This window comes from Pocillopora damicornis, chromosome 2, assembly GCF_964200805.1.
Source record: "Pocillopora damicornis chromosome 2, jaPocDami1.2, whole genome shotgun sequence".
Taxonomy (NCBI): Eukaryota; Metazoa; Cnidaria; class Anthozoa; order Scleractinia; family Pocilloporidae; genus Pocillopora; species Pocillopora damicornis.
The window spans coordinates 24086925-24092487 of NC_142671.1; the positions used below are offsets into that span (position 1 = coordinate 24086925).

General features: G+C 40.2%; 2 pseudogenes across 2 annotated transcripts; one reads left to right on the forward strand and one right to left on the reverse strand.

Moving 5' to 3' along the window:
• Window positions 1-338: 338 nt before the first annotated feature.
• LOC149050416 (uncharacterized) lies at window positions 339-1872 on the forward strand (annotated as a pseudogene). Its single transcript, XR_016183505.1, has 2 exons — window positions 339-562; window positions 825-1872. The product of XR_016183505.1 is annotated as an uncharacterized LOC149050416 (transcript).
• A 279-nt stretch (window positions 1873-2151) lies between these two features.
• Window positions 2152-4439, reverse strand: LOC149050417 (uncharacterized; annotated as a pseudogene). Its single transcript, XR_016182590.1, has 2 exons — window positions 3960-4439; window positions 2152-3757 (listed from the first exon to the last, which is right to left on the reverse strand). The product of XR_016182590.1 is annotated as an uncharacterized LOC149050417 (transcript).
• Between the last annotated feature and the right edge of the window lie 1124 nt (window positions 4440-5563).

The window sequence follows — 5563 nt, forward strand, 5'->3', positions numbered from 1 at the left end:
GTAGTTGTTGTTACAGTACAATTTTGCTGCATGAGATTTCTTAATGCGCTGATGAGGTAACTTTTACCTGTTCTAGCAAAGCCATTTATTATCAAATGCAAGGGTGACTGAGGGTTTGGGTTTTCAAAATGGTCTTTTACAATATTGTAAGCAAGTGACTGCATGCTTCTAAAAGTATTTATGTCTACATTGCAGTTTTGAACTTGAGTCTCATAATACTGCTTTGTTGAATTTATCCAAGAAGCCATTTCTAATAGTTGTTGTGGAGTGTATGGATAACTGTAGCTGTGCCAGTCATTTTCTGATAAGGTGTCAAATTCGTCTGAACATAGTTAGTAGAGGGGACTGGTTGGGAAAGCCAGCAAACTTCAAAGGCCCAAACAATAGAGTCCCAGCCGAGGTTGAATTGACCCGTCACGTGACTCTGACCGTGCACACAACAAACAAGATGGCGGATGCTACAAACGAACTCTTCGTGTTTGGAGACGATTTTGAAACGATTTTGAACATGTTAGAGGAGGATGAAGCAATCGAGAAACACTTTTCAACTACAGCGATTGATGTAAGTATATTCTATGTGAATTCTTCGGCCTATTTCGGCCGTAGTGACCCTAAGTGTACCATATGCGACTCTTTGACAACAACTTGACCATCGTACCCAACGTTGACAAGTTAACTACGCGAAATTTTGTATCGCCAAGATACTGTCGAGCTAGATGACAAAACTGTACGTAAACGTAAGCTTAACTTAACTTTGAAGGCCATAAATGTCCATGCATTTTGCGGTAATGACCAAGACCACTTTGTGATCGTTTTTACCACAGGTTCAATCGGCAGATTTCGTTTGTAGTGAATGTGGAAAGAAATACAAGACAAGAGGAGGCTACCAGAGACACAGAGCTTCTAAGCATAACCCTAATGAAAACGACAGACAGGAACGGACGACTCTCACTCCAAGCAGTCTTGCTGAAATTGTAAAATATGCCATACAGACTGTAAACAGAGGCAGAGCTTTTGCACCAAGCCTTAGGAATGAGTTGAATTTGTACCAATTCAAACAATTTGATGAGGGAACTGATGAATTTACCGTGCTGAAAACAATTTATGATGGATATTTGAAAAATGGGGACATCGAGAAGTTTTATTGAAAATATTATGGTCAAGTGCCATTGCAGTCCACAAAGTTTTTTTCAGGACTATCCCACAATGCTGCAACATTATTAGCAACTAAGGTGGCAGATAGTATGCTGGTATACTGCAAGTCCACGAAGGCTTGTTGTAGCAGCAATCATCCAACCCAAACTCTGTTATCAGAGAGAGAGAAGGCTGGTCTTCAATATGTGGGAGGTTATGTATTACATAATCTACACAAGCAGCATGCAAAAATATCAACAATTGAAAGCAATCATGCTATGGCAATCTTAAAAGCTGGAAAATTGGAGACAGGGTCTGATTCACAAAGACTGGTGTCAAGTTTGAGTCGTGGAGGTCTTTAGTCCATAACCGAGCCAGCAGAAAAGATTTTTATCAGAACAGAACATTATTTTCGACAAATGACATCTACAGTCAATCTGGCTCGAGTTGACATAGCTGATATTGTGGGCAAATCAGTGAGTGATAGTGAATTGTTGTCAAATTACTATTTATTAGTTTCTGATGCTGAACTTGTTCCAGACAATCACATTGTCAAAGATCTTGCATGGTATTGTACACTTGTATGTCAGGGTGCGTTCATTTTCTTTTGCCAAGGATATTATCCAGCATCATAAAATTAATACAAAGCAATCAAAAGCTAAGGCACTTCGCAAGGAGATAAGCAGGAGCTGTGAAGAGCAACAACAAGAGAGTCTTCATTAGAACTGTTTTAAAATTTTTACTTTTTGCTGTATAAAAGAATGTAAAAAACACTAACATATGCTGCTAAAAAATGTTCCTTTTCCTGTTTCTTTTGGGCATTTGTTGCAAATATAACTCCTACTTAAAGCACTTGAAGACTGTGCATATATGTACATGTATTGGTTGCTGTAAACTGGAAAGTCAACAGATACTCGCTTTGGTCTGAATAAAGCCCGGAAAAGGGAAGGACTTTTTTGTTTGAAGTACCTCATTATGAGAAAATACAATCCCTGAGCAACCACTTTTCTAGCAATATTATTGCCCACTTGAAATATCACCCTTTGGGGCATCTGAGAAGAAATATATATAACGATGGGGTGCAAACAAATTTGTTGTACAATAACAAACATCCTTATCTGATTGCCCATCAAGTGACTTGTGAAGCCGATAAAACCTCCTGTTGGGTGAAGCACCATCAGATGTGGCAGCAATAACCCACAAGTTGCAAGAGGTCTCAAGGATACAGACAGCTTCCCAAAACAATGGCAACAACTGAGCAGCAGTAGCACCTGTAGTGGCAAAGTGAGCCAAGCCAAATTTAAGCTCTGTACAAATTCCGCGTACAAGGAAAGCAAGGGCATGCGTAGCAACATCATCAACCTTCTCAAGAACTCCAAAGTTCAAGTTTGGGTCTCCAAGATCGGTAAAGCCAATCAGTTCACCAGTTGTCTTGTCAAGTACAAGGTTTGCTATAACTTTCATTTCGTCAAACAGGAGAACAACATATCGTTGTACATCAAAATAGCAGTCAGTCTCAGTCCTGAGTTGCTCAATCACTTCCTCTTGAAAGCCCCATTGTGGCTTTATAGCGTTTCGGTAGTCCTTCAAACGTCGCTGACTTGGAAGAACCCAAACCTTGCTTTTTCGAAGTTCCTCATAGCATGAAGGTGACTTTACCGCAAGGGACAAGCAGAAGCGAATCACCATTGGGTGATAACGTACACCAGTGCAGCTACTTGAAAACAATTTCTTTTGCTGTTGCCAGAAAAGATTCATAAAGGGAGTTATTTCATTGTCCGCTGAATCAAATAGTTTAACGAAGTCATTGCTCAGTTCATGGTCTACTTCAATGCTTGATTTCTGTAATTCATTGCGCATTTCATTGAGCTCTCTTTCAAGTTCATAACATCGCAGCCTTTGCTGTCGCAGAGTCAGTTTGATCCTCTCTGGATCAGTCTTTGATATAGGAGCATTGACATGAGTGGGTGTTAACTGATGCTTGTCTTTTGCCTTCTTCGCTTTTTCAGAACACTTTTGGTACTCCACGCATGCACTGCACACCTTTTCAAGTTTTCCACATATAATCAAACAGTCCTTTACTCTCCAGTAACCTTTGTGTGGAAACTGTTCGTCTTCCTCTAACCCCTCACTCATGGGAACAACATGATGAAACAATGTGCTTGTCATCTCTAGTGTGTCAACTCCACAACACAAACTGTAGTTCTCCCCCAACAGTTCAGCAAGACTATGTATGGATATATTCCTGACTGTACGCCAATAATCAAGGTACACAGGATGATCCTCCGGAAAATAACAGCCATAAACTCTTACTGTAAATGCTAGACTATCATCCACAACGATTTCAAACTTGGGAAGCACATATGGAATCTCTACCTGTTTTAAGACAACTCTGTCAGAAAATGTTCCAATGTTCCAGTTTTGAAGGCTCTTTAGCTTAGTCAAGCGCTGACAAAACTCCGTGAAAGTCTTGTAATGAACTTGCGGCTTCTTGATCAGATCCCGGACAATGGTTCGCTCAGGTCTTTGCTCGGGTTTTGGAGTCTCGTGAGTTTTTTCGGCATGTTCAACTTGGGAAGAGCACCAAACCGAGCCTTCTTCTTAGTCATTTTCTCTGAATGAACTATAAACAAAATAAAAAAATTACACGCCAAGTTTTAACGGCGATACAATGGATGGAAAAACCCCATATACAGTCAATGTCTAGTAAAAATCGCCTGAATTGCACCGCTAACACGACTACACAGAATATACAGGACTGATATCTAAACACAAATCGACACCGTGACAGTCTACACTCGCTTGTACAAGTTTGAGCTACTTACATATTTCAACGTCCTCAGGTTCGAAGTGTTTTTCGCAGGTAAAGATCCTGTCCTTCGCTACTAAGACTTTAAATGGAGCATCGCTTTCTCTTGTCTTTGTAATTTCGTTCAGCCACTCTTGTCTCCATTTCTTGTGAGCCTCGTCCTTTGGTGCAAGCAACTTCCAAATTCCAATGCCTTTCGTCCTTCTGCCAGTCCCACAGCCAAACACAGCGCAGTTGTCGCCGGGCATAATTTCCCCAGGATGCTATATTTCTAGTATCTGATTTCAACGAATTCTTCTTTCGCCTGAATATCAAACAATTTTGTTCTACAAACGGAATAACGCTACTCAATACGCCATCATGCTTTGTGTGTGTGTGTGCACGGTCGTGAACACGTGATCACTCGAAAATCAGAACAAAGAGTTCCTCCTTTGAAGTTCGCCGGGTTTCCCAACCAGTCCCCTCAACTAACTATGGTCTGAATTAGCTGTGTTAATGAAGTCTGCTAGAACCATCCATTCTTCTTGTTGTTGTTCTGGTTCTATGTAATTTTGATTTTGTTCATTATCGCAGATAGATTGTATGTCTTCCAGTTTTCCATGCCAATCAGGCACATGTTGTTTTGCATAGTCTGTTTGCAAAAAACTTTTCCACTGTGAAGTAAACACGTCATTATTATGTTCTTGGTTTCCCCATGCATCTTCCTGTTTGTTTTTCCAAGTCTTATATCTTAGCAATTGGTATTTACAGTATAAACCAAAATTTGTACTTTTGGGATTTGATGAGTATGTGGGATAAACTCTTGGTACTACATTATCTGGTTGATCTACTAATTTTCCATTGACAAGACGATATTTCATTGCAAATTGGAGAAAATTTAAATTACATAAGTCACATGCTACAGTGCCTTGATATTTGTCACGTTCAGCGTAGGCATCAAGCAAACTGTCTGTTGCTCTATCATCAGGCTGTGTTGTGATATTAAGTCTGCGTGAACCATTTAAGGTTATAGGAACTACATTAAAGGATGAGCTTAGATTAGAAGGTTTAACCCTTTCCCGTCCGACCGTGCCATATGGCACACGCGTGTACCACCCCTCAAATTCCCAAGCGTGCCATATGGCACTTTACATAATAGCCAATTCTTACCAATAAAAAATGCTTATTTTCATTGTTTCTTCTAGCCTATTGTATTTTAATCAATAGGGTTAGAGTAAAAGCTTAGTTCAAGCCAACTTTCAGGGGTGGTGTTCATATGAATTTATTGAGAAATTGCGAGTTGAAATTTGTTTGTGAAGTTTTAAAATGGCGGCGCTTTTTGATTCAGATAGCGAGGAAGACGAGTTCATTGGCTTCACTATTGAACTGGGGTTTGAAAGAAATTATCCCGAGTCAGAATCTGACATTTCTGTTTCGTCAGTTGACACGGAGGATTTGTCAGATCTCGATCTTAGCGATCAGGAAAGTGGCGAAGAAGACGAACAAGAGTGGAACGACGATCCTGGTCCAGTTGTTGTGAATCCGTTCGTCGCGAATACCGGCCTGGTCAGAGACGTTCGAGGTTATTCGACCATAAACTTTTTTAACCTAATGTTTAAGGACAGCAATTTTGACAGAATT